The following is a 16,666-nucleotide window of genomic DNA, read 5'->3' on the forward strand; positions in this document are numbered from 1 at the left end:
AAGGATAGGAGAATGAAATGCAAAACTGAAGGCACATGGGATGAAACTAAGCACAGATAAGATGGTGGTAATGACAGCAAATTGGGGAAATCAAAAGATGGTGAGAATAGAGATAGAAGGGAAGATAGTAGAACAGGTAAACAGCTTTAAGTGTCTGGGAGGGGGTAGTTGAGTAGTAGGCAAGTCTAAAATGAAGAGAGGTCAAAGCTAGAATCAGAGGGACTGCAGCCAACTGGCATGGAATGTCAGGTGTAGTTTATGAAAGAAGAATGCCAAAGAAGCTAAAACGTAAGGTGCACAAGACAGTGGTGCGACCAGTACTACTGTATGGTACAGAAACCTGGGCAGTAAAGGCAGCTGAAGAAGCTAGAGGTGATGGAAATGAAGTGCCTGAGAAGGGTGGTAGGATGCACACTGTGAGATAGACAAAGAAATGAGGACATAAGAGCAGAAGCCAAAGTAGCTCTAATTGCAGAAAAGATCAAAGAGAACAGATTACAGTGCTTTGGACACATGTGTAGAAAAGCAGAAGACAATCTAGTGAGGAACATTTGGGACAGACAGGAAGAAGGTAAGAGGAAGCGAGAATGTCCAGCAAAGAGGTGGATGGACTGTGTGAAAGAAAATGTGCCACAGTCAGGCATGAATGTTGAAGAAGACAGAATTGTGGCATTGAATTGAGAGAGTTGGCGATAGTTAACAGATACCCCAACCCCATGTAAAAAGGGGGCTGATGATGATGATCAGAACACACTTGTAAGAATTAAGAAAAAGAAAAAGTTTAAGCTTTGGCAGATTTAAATGGTATGATATGTAGATTTTGTATTCAGAGGTAGACCTGCTTTACCTTTTTATTCTCTTCATTGCTGTGAAAGGTTATCCCAGTACAAGGCAGAGAACCTGTCCTGCAACATTTGCTACCTCCACACACACACACACACACACACACACACACACACACACACACACACACACACACACACACATACTTGTGAGCAAAAAGCATGCTCACGCACACACACGAGTGAGTGCACGCGTGCCCACATATGGACTTCATGTACACCTTCAAGCACATATTTTATATCTAGGTAATTGTGATATTTCAATCTAGACCTTTATTTATTTGCTGCATATGTAATCATTTTCAACAGCATAAGGGCATATAAATGAACAAATTAATTCTTGCTCAAATTATAGTATCCTGAAACTTTAAATGTTATAACATTTTGTAATGTATTCCTAAAAATGCAAACATAATTTCATATTTTTCATTTCCTTTGCTATAGTAATTAATATTGAAATCAAGCAATAACAATGCATTTATTAAAAATGCTTCACCTCATTAGTCTAGTCATGTAAATTGTGTTATTACCTGAATGTTTGAATTGATTTGACCACAGACATGTTCACACTGATCTTGTTTTATAAATTGAGCCCAGTCAAGTAAACATAACACTTGGTAATAGTTTTCTTGGCAACTGTCAAAATGACTTATTATTTTTTCCAGTTCTGCTATGCTTCAAAATTAATAATATTTGTGTGGCCTTTATGGCTCTTACTTATTAATGCATAAAAGTTCTCTGTATTTAATGAATGACTGTTTCATTATATTGCACAGTCATGTTGACAGACTAATTTAATTTTTTTCCTAATCTGTTTCTCTTTCTCACTTGATTGAAGAATTGTAAATATGTAATTAGTAGCTAGAATGAAAAGAAAAGCAGAAAATGTCAACTGTCAAGTGCTTTGATTAAAAAGAATGCAATGCTGCAAGTAAATTCTGAAAGCCAAGACAGTTCTTCTATAAGCACTGCTAGTAGTCTTCATATAAGAACTATTTTGTATGACTTACAAGTCTGTAAAGCTACACTGTTTAATTATGAATTATATGGTGGGAAACTAATTATTATTATTATTATTATTATTATTATTATTATTATGCATGGTAAGAACTTATAAAGTTCCTGTAAATAAGGCATTAATCGGTTAATGCAATAGCATTATCCCCCTTGTTGTCATCTGCTAATATGTGCATTCTCAAATTACAATATAATAAAGAGCAATGAAAACTGGGTAAGTAGTTGTTATCCAAAATCTTTTAAAAAGACATTAAATCACTATGAGCAAACATTCTTCTTTAATTTAAAAAAAAAAAAGCTTTGGAGAAAACTGGGCTGTTTCCCATAAACATACCTAAACAAATCTGGCTTATACCTAATTGCACATTATCAACTCTCTCTGGAAGCAGTAGCAGCCACAGTAGAATTGTGATAGACAATGCTGAAAAATGTTGCTTGTACTATTGTACGACATGGAGCACCATGATTACACTCCAGTAGTTGAGATGTTGAGATAGTAGTCTGGCAGTTGGCTTAGAGGATTAATGAGCTGTTTCCAGTGATCCACGGTTTGATTCCCTCAGCCTATATTGCTTAGCTGTGTGATTCTGAACACGTTGCTTAAAAAAACACTGCTCTCTAGTTGAGCCTAAAAAAGGTCTATGGAGTTCAGTGTTCTATACTGGAAAACAGATACAAATAATAACAATACTGGAAAAAAGATAAACTAGTTCAGTGTTTCTGTAGCTAAAGACCCAATCTTAATTATTGTTAAACACCCCCAAAGCATTGTTAAGATAGACCCCGGGATTCATGAAGCTCTGCACAAGGCCAGCATTAGGCTTGCGCTGACCATGTGGTGTGAAGATGGCGCAGTAGTGCCAAATGCATATTAATGAAGGTGCCTGCCACCACAGCCACGTGCATAGGAAAGGAGCACGAGTGCATAGGGCATGTTGAAGTGCCGCATGGAGGCGTGGAAATGTCAGCTGTCGACATGCAACCTAAAATGCTTGCATATAACAATTTGCAAGCAATAGTAATTACGTCTGTCAGTGTCCGTGGATACTAAAACGTATGCAAAGCATGCAAGACAGTTCCTGCAAACACAAAATGAAAAAGCAAACACAAATGCACGGTAGGGAATAATGGGTCCCTATCCCGCGAACAAATGACATTGCAAACCATATGCCCATAGTCCAACGCAGTGTAGATAGTTATACCAAGTGGAAGGGAAACGCATCATATGTTAGTGCCGCTGCCAATAGGTGCGATCCAGCCCAATGGTCAGGGTCACCAGCTGACCCATATTGTGAGGGAGGGTACACAGCTGGGCAGATGTGTCCATAACAAAAAACACGATAAATGTAAATATCTAGCGACCGTATGACCGAATTATATCCCAGCGCATGTAATAGTCACATACAATAGGTATGTCTGTATTTCACATACCAAATGTGACAGGAAATAGAATAAGCATGCAAACGAAACAGAAGAAGCATATAAACTGCTACAACAATAAGGCAACATGTAGGCTGAAAGCAACAGTATTATCCATAGCATTGACTGTGGGTACATGTTGTCCAGTACATTCGGATATGTGTCCGGAATATATCCCATTCTGGACATAGGAAAAGGTGGCATCCTACCAATGATTAGAATAGTCGGCCAAAATCCGCACATCAGCGGTCCAAGCCGAACTTGTCAGGATGTGTCACAGTTGAATGGGTATTACCCAGGTATACCAACCATGTCATTAATGTTAAGTATGGGCGTGTACCTATGTGCGTGAGGTATAGCATGTGGAAAGTCAAACATGGCAGGGTAGTCCACACAACCATACAGGTACCTGACATATGTAGGGTATGCAATGTGTTACCTTGACCGTGTCATGGGCCATCAACCAAAGCAGTGATGGATGGCGTGTTAGGAATATGTGTATGTGTGTGTGTGTGTGGGGGGGGGGTGTGGATAATGATATAATCCTCCAAGGCGACACTGTGTCATATGCAGAATAGGTGAACCGGAGGTGTATGAGGGAGCAGCGGGTGAAGCAGAAAGAAACACAAAAACATGTATACACATCTGCAATAAAACCAGACAGGCCATACTGTAGAACACAATCCCACAAACATATGAATATTAAAATGTGCAATACAAATGTACAGACATGTCACCGGCAGATACCCACAGATTGGTCCTGATGGAACTGGCCATATCAAATGCAACACACCTGGATGCATAATGGACTACCCAGCATCCCCTCCACAGCACACAACCCGCCCCCATACCTGAACGTCCACCAAATCCAGCCATACTTGGCCTACTAGTTTGGTGCAGCCACGTCTACACACAGTGACCACTATGCATATATAGTAGGTAGTGTCACCCTAGGCGGTTTCAGGATTGCAAACTATGTATCCCTTGCATGTAAAACCCCCAGCACATTTTCGTAATGCCAGATGAATGTTCGTTATTGGTCTTGTTTCTGTCTTGTTAGATGGTCATGCAGAACCTACTACCCAGGATCAAACACCTGCCTGTGACGCACGTGTCCCGACACGAATAAGCGAGAGAATATATTGCACACATTCGCATAGTGGCACATGGTATATGGGTGATGAAGGCACTGACGTAAACAGGATACCCCCTGATCCACTGTGTGAGGGACAAGTAATGTGTGTAGGTGTGACCTAACCAGCAATGATAGAATGCCAAAGGTCCTGTGATTGTAGAAAATAACTATGTACCATACTGCATGTAACAGTTGCCTAAAGCGGTCACGTCAGGATAGAATAAACGTAATTCATACAAGAAACAGGCAAACAACAAAAGTGCCAAAGGTATAGGCTCACAGCTCGGAAACAAATGAATGTTCTAAACCTGCACTGACCATGGCTATGTGTTGGCCCAAACAATCCGGTGTTCCCAGTAGGGTTACCATCTGACCCACTTTGTGAGGGACAGTTGTGTCCTGACAAATATATATTAAAAATGGCACATGTCCTGAGATTGTAGGACATAATTATTCCCATATGTTATGTAATAGTTGCATAAAATAATTATTTTTGTAACTAAAATAACTAAATGTTACAAGAAACAGAATAAGCAACTAAACTGCTACAACAATATGCTTTTATGTAGGCAAATAAGTAAAGTTCTATCCTTTGTACTGACTGTGGGCATGTGTCGGCCTGTAAAATCTAATGTGTGTTCTGAAAATGTCCCATCTTGGCCATTTGAAAAGGTGGCAACCCTAGTCCCCAGAATACATCCCAACCTGTACATATGACAATGTCAATGCTACCAATGGTCAGAGCATTCGCACAATAACTGGCCAGCCTCTTAACTACTCACAAAGCCAGTGACCTTTGGAGGAAAGGTGTTGAATGAGAATGACTACTTACAACAATGAAGAGTAATAGACGCATTTAACTGCAGAAAAGTAGTAGTATCTGTCAACACATTCCAATTTAATAATGCTAATACGGTAGAAGTGTCTGTGATTGTCCCTGAGTTGTCATAGCTTTGTCCCTGTCACTGTAGAAATGAGTCCCCGAGTATCAAAGAGGTATGTACACATAAGTACACCAACCAACTGTCACATCTGTTGACAGGACTATTGCATACCTGTAGTGAATTTATAACTGATGTCCAGAATAATATTCATTGTATCTATAAATGAATGAAATAGTCAAATGGGAAGGGAAACATGTGAAACCCCGCCGCCCAACCTGCATTATGTAGTAGAACCACAACCCGGCCTAAATTATGTAGCGCCGACCTCATAATGTTGTCAGAGGTGCCCAAACACCCGCATCTGTAAACAGAGATAGAATGTCAAAATCTGGACTAACTCTGTCCATGTGCTATGTCGGATCTTTGAGCAATGCCAGAGCAGTTCTAGTCACCAGTCAGCTGAGCATAAACCCAGACCAGCACATGAACACCTTGACAATCAAACATGCGTATGTGCGAGGACTATAAGCGTAGGAGTTCTGAATATCCTTGGAGTGAGTAGACATGCAGCACGGGTCCAGAGCAGTAGGAAACAGGGAATTTCCTAAGTGTAGTACTGCAGTTTTCCCAGCAGGAGAATGGATGCCTGCTGTGTAAGGGAAGCAGTGAGGCATATGTCAGAGTAGCTATGAACCATGGGTATACATATAAATGAGCCAGAACAACAATAGTGTAGTGGTTACAGCATCTGCCCAATGTAAAGGCATTCGGTTCAGAAATGCGACTATAGCACATATTAATTCTGTAATGAATGCTTCTGTGCTGTAAAGCCAACATTTATACATGTAAAGGTGACCGTGTTCGCATGGGTCCATTAACCGGATTCCATCAAAGTGGTACTTTCATAAGGAATAAGGCACATGTAATCCCAAAAAAGTGCCTGCAAACATATGTAACTCAGAATAAGGAGATGCAAGTGTGCCTGCACAGGTGTACGCAGCTATTAGCATAGCAAATCTATGTTGTCTTGTACAGCTGTAACTTTTATATATATAGATAGATAGATGTGTGTATAGATAAATATCCACAGACATAAAAGAAATATGCAATTATATATCTACATATATATCTATATATACATATATATAAATATAGATATATATATATATATTATATATATATATATATATATATATATATATATATATATACACACACACACATATATATATATATATATATATATATATATATATATATATATATATATATATATATTTTATATATATATATATATATATATATATATATATATATATATATATATATATACATAGATATATATATATATATGTAAGGAATGCCGAAGGATTGTGAAGCGTATGTCACATAAAGCTGCACAAGTGTGAGTAGAGCACCGTTCTTCACACCAGAGGCAGGGTTATACCAGTGGCCATAACATCGTTGAAGTGCTACATCAACATTGTAAACAGACGGAATGTAGTACATGTTTCGACCACCTACACTTGTAAGCCGCAAATCGTTCGTAATCCATAAGACCAGGAAAGGCATGTATGTGCAAATATGAATGGATGGTGAGCCTGTGAATACACGAGGTGGTACAAAATGTGTGTAGGGCCCCAACGCTCATGAGAGGGCAGTGTGCAAAGGTGTCATGGCTTCGATATCAGGTGTATAATGGCTGTTATGCAGGGAAACTCAACACGGGTGTGCAGGAGAAACTATGGATACGCGATTATGGACATAGGAGTGCTAGGGTATGTTGCGCCGGGTGCAATGGAGCGGACCGTGCAGGTCAGCTAGTACGTAGGTGTAATTCCCAGATAGAGCGTCGTTCGCGTGGAGATATGCGTGAATGGGCATATCGTTGTCGGACGTTGTGAGTCAGGGATGGCAGCCCAGCACGTAAAACCTATACGCCACCCATGAGCAGAATGGAGTTCTGCTGTGACAATCCCAAACCGAGAAAAGCAGAAAGACACAACTACTTGAAGACAACAATATGTTGACGTACAGTCACAGTAACACAAACACTCATCCTATCAACAGTAATAATATGAATGTGCACAGAAGCAAACACAGTAGCAGGAATAATAGGCTGCGCATATGGGTAATAGGTCGAATGACACTGTTTCACATCCCAATTAGCAGCAGCACCCCAGACATGAAAAACGTGCGACATCTGTCCACTGTATAACGTGCAATATACTGATCACAAGTTCACCGGAGTGAAGTGTCGGTGTCATAATGACTCAGGCAATAGTATGCTGTTGAAGCAAAGATAAAACCCAATACGCATGTGTAAGTGTCCATGTCTGGGAAATGTATAGGTTAACGGACACACAGATGTATATATAGATAAGCGATATATATACATATATCTATATTAATTTACATACACATATATATTCATACAGATATATATATATATATATATATATATATATATATATATATATATATATATATACACACACAAGGATATACTACAGACATATATAGATAGATATATATACACAAACAGGTATTGATATATACACATACAAACAAAACAAAATATATATGTCAGTGTAGATATACACATGTACATAAATAGGTTACTTCACAGCAATTAGAGGTAACATATTTACAGCCCGGGCATATGTGACTGGGAGGCCCAATAAATAAACGTTGTACCCACCACATCGCCCAGCTAGACCGGACATACATAGAGACAGGCAATACAGATCACTGCACTGCTGCTGTCCAAAACACCGGTAGGAAAGTACCAGCGGGAGAGATATGCAAGGTCTACACTTTAAACATGGATAATGGTGTCCCTTGCTGGACGCCAAAAATTCAGGGTACGTGTGAATCTGCTGACATTGATACAAGCAGGATGTAGGTGTACATGGAACAGTAGGTTATGCAAGTATGATAATACATGAGTTGACAAAATGTACAACATGTGTCTTGAGACGAGGAGAGTGGGCAATGTGTAGGGGTGTGCTCATACCCCAGCTGCGCTCGCTGTAAGTATTTGTCATGACTGCTGTAGAGGGGTGCCAGGTAGGTGGACCATGGGTATGCAATAATGGCCTTAAGTGTGCAGGTGCTGGTTGGCAGAGATGTAGTAGGCCCACCCAGTGTAAGTCATTAATATTCCTATGTGGGCATAGCATATGCCTACAGCTCCCAAACCTGAAGAGCACATCTACCGGATAGTCTGTAAACCATCGGGGGAATACATAGAGACCAAATCAGTGCCGTGTACCCGATTAGCATGGACATCCATAGTTATGTATCAGAATGTAACAAAGTCCAACTAAACACTTCCAGAACTAGTGACATTAGGGTGAACAGGTGGCGGAATACAGGTAATGACAGATGACAACATGTATTAGTCAGAAACAGCATGTACCTTGACAAACGTGAATGAATACATATGCTCTGTGACTATAAATGTGTCTGGTTAATAGAACCAATCGTCTAAGTGTGTCCCGCAGGGTGTTATGCATTGTTCCTGATACAGTGTTCATTCGCACCCATTGGTATGTGAGTCCTGCTACGGATGGAAAGTGCATAATTTGCTGACCACCTTAGGTAGATGATAGCATAATAGAAGTGGTTCAACACCTGTATTTAGGGACACACCCGTCTGGGCAGTTGTGTCCTGCAAAATGACAGTTATGGCACATGGCCTGTGAGTTCGTGAATGGAGGCTATATAGTGTGTGTAGTGGTGTCAGATATTAATTTGTTGTATCAGAAACAGCTACATGTAATAGGAAACAGTATTATAAATTATAATGCTACATGAATAACCTTAACGTATGCAAACCGTGGAAGTTGTCCGTTTGCTATTGGCTGTGGGTATGTGTTGTCTTGACACATGTGATAGCTCTACATATAGGGTCTATAGGGCCGCCACCATTCTGAATGGCCAAACTGGAACCTGCTCTGTAGAAATGTCAGACATACCAGGGCAGAACATACCTACAGCCATGCATAGTACAGAAATATACATATCGGCACAAATCAAAGCGTAGTCTAACATAGGTTCATAGGTTCATAGGTTCATACTAGGCTATCTGCCCGAGGGCATTTACAAGCCTAGCCCATAGTTTTGTGGCTTACGCCACCCCTTTAGTATGGGGAACTATACCCATTATTTTGCTGTGCCTCTGTTGAGCAGTGACACTGAGGTAATCCCTGGGGTATATCTGCGATCTCCCATCCATTGGTCAAGATTTCTCTTGAACAAGGCCAGCGAGGTGCTCTGCCTCACATATACCGGGATTTTATTCCACAGCATAGGGAGTCTTTGGGTGATGAATCTATCCCTCCAGCACGTCCTATTAATAGCCGTGTCGCGGTTTAAGTCTCCCGCCCTTGTGACTCTGACGGATCTAGATTTTTGAGGTGAAGCATATTCATCAAATCTGGGTTTGACATGGCCTTGTATGTTAGGCAAAGGTCACCTCTGAGCAAGCGGTAAGCGACTGAATAGAGCTGGAGTTCTTTCAGTCGGGCAGCATAGGACAGATGTTTGAGACCCTTTATCCTTTTGGTGAGGAACTTTTGTGGCCTCCAGCTGCTGCAAGTGTCGGGTCAGATACATTTAGATGGGGCATTGTACTCAATCATTGGTCTGATGAGTGATGAGTATAGGGAGACTATGACCTCCCTTGATCTAGATGAGAATCCCTTCATGATAAGGTGGGCAATGTAGAAGGTCTTCCTAACTACTTTTTAGCTACATGGGTGTCGAATGACAGACTACTATCAACCTGGGTCCCAGGTCCCTGATAACTTCTTCTATGCTCAGTGGATTGCCACCTATTTGGTAGCTAGGGGTAACCTTGTTTTTTCCGAAGGGTATGACTATGCATTTTTTGGCATTTAACTTTAGGCCATGGCTCTGGCACCAGTTATCCGTTTCTGTGAGACCCTTCTGAAGGATATCTGTGTCAGATGTGTTTTCTACTATGGCGCCCAGTTTGCAGTCATCTGCAAACTTTGTCAGCCATAACCCTCCTGTGTTTGCTTGTACTTCGGAAAAGTAGATGCCAAACAAGAGTGGGCCAGGACTGAGCCCTGTGGTACACCACTTGTGACAGGCTTTGAGTCTGACATGGCGCCAGCAACTCTGACCCTGTGGGTTCTGTCACTCAGCCAGTTTGCAACCCATCTTGTGATGTATGGGTTAACATTTAAGCTGATGAGTTTTTCAATGATACCCGAGTGGGGTATTGTATCAAAGGCCTTCGCCAGATCGAGGTAGGCTGTATGGACTGCCTTTCCTCATCAATGGCTTTGGTGACTGTTTTCGAGAAAAAGTCAACCAAGTTTAGAAGGCATGATCTGCCTTTGACAAAGCCAAACTGGGATGGATCCAAAGTCTGCAAATTCCCTATGTCTTTATTTATGAGGTCCATTATGATCCTCTCCATGGCTTTGCAGATAAGGCTTGTCAAGCTAATGGGCGGTAATTTCCAGGGTCGGTGGAGGCACCGCCTTTGTGAAGTGGGACCACAGTTGCAGCCACCCCTGGGTACGCATCCAGAGGTAAGACTATGATTAAACAGCTGCCCTAGCTGTGGGTTTAATTCCTCGTTGAGTTCATGGAGCACACAGCCGGGGACACCATCAGGTGCCATGGATGCTGTGTTTTGCTTTGGAGAGAGCAGTTCTCACTTGGGCGTTGGAGATGTTTGGGGCTGCAATCGCTTGGGTATAGATATCTCTCCCTTTTGGGGAGGGGGAGCACTGAACCTGTCAGCCAGTATGTTGGCAATGTCTGTAGGATCAGTAATCTTAGCATCATTTTGAACTAGTTCTGAGCATATCTGTGAGTTGCCTCCCAGGTTTCTAACATAGCTAAAGTAGGCCTTATGATTGTCTTTGAGTCTTTAGCTATTTTTCTCTCAAAATTTGCTTTGGATGATTTTATGAGAGCTCTTAGTTTTTTACTTATAGTAATCAAGGGTGTCTTACCTTTTAAGGATTTTGCTCTATCTTGTAGTAGCTTCCTCCTTTTGTTGTAGAGTTTGTTTATGGCTGGGGTCCACCAGACTGGGCTTGCCTTTGGTACAAAGAGTCTTTGTTTTGCTTGGGATTGCCTTATCCATGCAGTCCTGCAGGTGCTGATAGAAGGCATTTGTAAATGATTCAGCGGCTTGAGTCCTGTTTTCTGCCGGGGCCTTAAGGGAGACCACACTAGTCTTTAGAAGTGTGAAGTCGGCTTTGAGAAGTTCTTTACTGTGGTCTTTTTATTTCAGGTGGGGTGGGATGAGGACCTCCAGCAGATTAGTTGTGATCTGATCTCACCAGTGGGGGTATACTTCCGGTGTTGAACATTGTGCTCCCATGTTCGTGATGATGAGATCAAGTATGTTTTCTCCTCTTGTGGGGATGGTGACTAGTTGTTCCATGGCATTTGAGTTTATGAATTCCAGGAACTTTTGGGCTAGGGTGTTTGGGCTTGAGTAGTGTTCCCAGTCTATATTAGGGTAATTGAAGTCACCTAGTATGATGGTGTTTGGTGATACATTTATCCCCTCTAGTGTTTTCAGGAAGGCCATGTGAGGTTCCTGAGTTTGTGAGGGTGGCCTGTAACATGCTACAATTTGTAGAGCAGTCTTGCCTATGGTTAATTGCACCTGGATGGTCTCCGATGCATCGTCGCTGCCACCAGTCTTGAGGTGTGGGTGTCTTTGATGAATATGGATACCCCACCTCCTTTCTGGTATTATTGTCGGATTTTGGGGCCAGAGCATGATAAGAGGTAAAACCTGATAGTGCTGGGGTGCTCTCAGGAGCCTTGAACCAGGTTTCTGTCACTGCACAGACATCGATGTTCTCCATACTGAGAAGGGCCTCGAGTGCATTTTGAGATTTAGACTTCTGGCATTGAGCAGCGTTACCCTTAGTTTTTTCCTTTTTGTGTTCTAGGGTGGTAGGTTTAGAATTTGAGCCTTGCCTAAAAAGGCACTATGGGGTGGCAGGAGCCTTTGCCAATATCCGAATCCCAGGGTGACAGGTGCAAGCCGTCCCTTGAAACAGCGTGGCTTGTCCAGCATGTCATCCCAGGCAGACGAACATTGGATCCCCTTTGAATGACACCAGAGTTTAAGCCAATTGTTAAAGCTGATCATCTTATCTCTGTATTGTGGCATCATTCTTGGTGAAGGTAGGATACTGCTCAAGGTCAGGGTCATACCTGCCTGGGCTACATAATCAGAGAGCTCCTCAATGTCTCTTTCATGTAGTCCAGGAGGGAGTCGTCTCAGGTCGTTTACACCAGCGTGGACAATGACTGAGTCGTATTTGTACCTGCTGTTGAGAGACCTGAGTGCTTGCGTTATGTGGCGGATTCTAGCGCCTGACAGGCAGCTTGCTGTGACCTTCTCCTTACTCAGTCTGGTGAGCAGGACGTCAGTGTGTCTGACTATGGAGTCACCAATGACTAGTGTGTCTGGCATTGTGTTTGGCCGTAAGGGCTGTGACTGTTTGACACTCTGACTGTGAGGTCTATGTGTTGCAGGTGTTGTGTTCTGAGGTGGTGGTTGTTTGGGTGTCTGCTTTGGTGGCCTCTGCTGTTTTGGTAGATTTTTGATCAGAGCCGCCGAGTATGTCTTTGTGTGTTTATGTGTATGATTTGAGGTTGTGATGGTGTGATGTGATGGTGATGACAGCAGTAAAGTTGCTTATGCTACTACATATGACATATCAATGTGTCAGGTATACAAGACCTGTAACAAACAACCAGTACAGACACGTACAACATGAGAATGTCCCCTAATCAAGACAGTTGCGATGGCTAGAGTATTGTCCATACCTCTCAACTGTCCCTGCATTTCAGTTACGTCCCTGAGTTTGACTGAAAGTTTAACCCTGTCCCTCTTAATCCCTCCTAAAATTAGTGACTGTTGAAGGAAAGGTGGTGAATCACACTTAATGATTAATGACAATAAGTAAGAGTTATAAACTACTTTTACTTCAGAATATGTGTATTGAGTCATATGCTCTGATTCTGTCAATGTTTCAAGTTAATAGCACTACTTTTGTAAAAGTGTCCCTGATGTTTTCTTGACCTGTCCCTGATTCTGTAGAAATGTGTCCCCGATTGGTGGAGAGGTTTGGTATTGTCACATGAGATATGCCTAATGAGGGACTGTCCCATGCAAAGAGGGAAAACTGTCACTCCTACAGTCTCCCGTTGTGCAATCTGAAAGGTGGACAACGTGCAGTAGGTATGCGGTAGCATGACTTGGTGGACAGCTGCGTTAACAAACTCAAGTCACATGTCAGCATTGCAGAGTAACGGTTCCCATGTATCAGGCAGATGGGAGCAGATCATATGAGGAACACGCATATAATATGATTACGTCACTGGACAGGCAGCCAAGTCCGTACAGACAAATTCCTGCCGTCGCAAAATGGTTGCACATACTCGATACTGTAGTCATGTAGTCCGATGTAATATGCATCACAAGGGATCGCATACACCCAGCGTGAGTGACAAATGTAAGCGGAAATGTCTGTGAGTGAGCAGCTGTAAGTGTGTTTGTCTACCAGTATGCCAGTAGTGCACTGTCAAAGAAATGTGGAGTCTAAACGTGTATAAGGTGCTGTGTCCAGAGGTCAGAAGTGCTTAACACTGTGCAAACCCACGCACAACTGCTCCCACCTGCTGGAATGTGCCTTACCCAGTCTGTATCCAAAGGCATCGGTCTGTCCGCAAACAAAGAACTGCCTGATTCACGTGTTGGTAGCAGTACCCTGCGCACATAGCTCATGTGAATTAACAATAGACCATGGCATATGTACAGACAATAGACCAGACACACACCATACAGCGCAGTCATCCAACAGTATAGCAATGTATTGGCAGATATGTCTGGACCACTGGTGTGGGCATGCCTGGCCGTCCTGTGTTTCAGTGTGTGAGCATGCCCAGTATGACTGTTACGCATGTTGTCGACCGACATTACCGTCATACCGTCATGTGTGTGAGCATGCCAAGTATGGTCAACTGTATTGCATGTGTCACATGTCCAGATAGTTAGTACTGTGTTGCTGACCCCTCCGTTCTGCACAGACAGGTGTCATGCTGTGTCTGCAGGGTAGCTAATGGTCATGTGGCATTGACAGTTGCTACATGTCTGCATAGCATGGGGGGACATCCAACACAACCACAGTCCTACACAGCACTGAGGGTGGCGCACTTGACTCTCACATGTGTAGGTATGACGGGGGCACAGCCAACAGTTGTACACATCTGCCGCTACTGTACTGGTATGCCAGGTACTCCATGTCAGTGTGTGGACCTACCTAAATTGCTGGTTGGAGGGATACCAGTGTACGTCAGTTCCCAGCTTTAAATACCAGCACAGTGGTGTTGGACGTCCTAGCTTACACATCCTACATAAAACAGCCTGGCCTGCTGTAGTCTGTGTGTGTCTTAGGGGGTTGGGGTCATTCATTGGGCATATCCATAGGCCATTGTATATAATTTGTCTGTGTTGGTCCACATCTGTCCAGCTGCATGGAATGTGTGTGGGCTGTACGGACACACATGATGGTCAGCCCATAATCTGCAGTGGGTTAGGACACCCTGTGTACTACAGGCTACCATTGTGACCCCCGTATGTGCTACAGAGGTCATGGTGCCACTATGGATGTGTACTGTCTGCTGCCCTAACATTTGGACACCACAGTCCCTTGTATGCTTCCATACATATCATAGCAATGGGTAAATAGACATTCTAATACAACTGCCACTTGTTAGGTCAATAGACATACCCTGGGTGTGTTCTGGACTTGAGGACAGTGCTGGAGGGCTGCCTATGTTGGATGCACACAGTGCACCTCCTATACATGGCCGAGCACAGGTAGTGTCATGTTTGGCATCCATTGTACTGTGTGCGGATCAGAGAGGGGAAATAGTAGCAAAGGGCTGTCTTGCATGCACACGGATTCTAAACACGGAAGGGCACATAAACATGGAAGGGCACAGTATGGTGTTACTGTCCCCATGTACATGAAGGCCACTCACATGTACAGTACTGACCAGTACACACTCAAGAGCCATCACAGATGTCTCAGGTGCAGATCACAGAGGTAAATGCTGCATTCTATTATGTAGCCCTCAGACATCACCATGTCCTTGGACCAGCAACACACATCCATACATTACCACAACACCATGTGATTTATGACCAGTGGACTGTACATAGGTCTACAGCAACTGTGCAGACTACACATGTACTGACAGGGTTCCATCATGTGTTATGCAATGTAATCATACCACTGTTCATAACCAGGTTGGCTCTACACATAACAGAGGCCCTGGGTCTTACAGAGCTGCAACAGATGACCGTCACTGTACACCAAAGAACACACATGTTTGGATACGACATACATGTAATCGCAGTGGATATGTACATGGACCACACACACACTCAACACATATGTACATAGCATAGCTTTTGCTGTCCTCCGTGCAGACAAGTGGCTACAGCAATCACATGCATGCACATGGAAGGTAGGTCAGTGGCTGTTGAATGCTAACTATACATAAGGTAGCAATGTTGACCGAGGTAACATTCCCTCTGTACTAGTTACCCATGACAACCATCATATCATACAACAGTCCATGTGTTATGTATGTCATCACACATGTCCACCAATTGCAATACATACAAACATGGCTACATGACAGGCATTTAGGACCAACACACATGTACATGTAGTGGTGTGCATGCAGCTACCATGCATGTGCAGTAGCTGATGTATGTAATTCATCTGTGCCTAACTACAACATGCAGTTGCAATGCAGCACCATCATTGACACCTGTATATGGTGACATACTGACAGTACGGTAGGATGTACATCAGGTATGGATGGATGTGTGTACATAAAGTGGTGATCCACCTTTGCAGATGTATGTTTGCCAAAGACGGCTCACAGGTGTGTCACAAGCCATCCTACCATTACATGTGCAAACAGTACGCTATGTTACTGTTACTTGATGGTGAAGACATACAACCTACACAGCGGCCAGGGTGTTACTGACTGTAAGTCACTTGACACCTGTAACACTTACATCCTCCCATGTGCATATAGCAGCACAATTGCCGAAGGTAGCGTTGGTACACATAATGTGGCCAATACTGCTGCATGTCTGTCAGACGTATCATCATATAGCAGGTGTATCATTCACAGTACTGCCATGTGTGATTGCTTGTGTGACTATATATGCCACATATGGTGGGGAATACATCCCAATTGTTACACACCCCTGTACACTGTTGTAGAGATCTGTACATACTGCAGTGTGTAAAGCATGAAGTAGGCAGGGGTGG

This window comes from Protopterus annectens, chromosome 3.part0 (genome assembly GCF_019279795.1).
Source record: "Protopterus annectens isolate FY-2018-M chromosome 3.part0, PAN1.0, whole genome shotgun sequence".
Classification (NCBI taxonomy): domain Eukaryota; kingdom Metazoa; phylum Chordata; order Ceratodontiformes; family Protopteridae; genus Protopterus; species Protopterus annectens.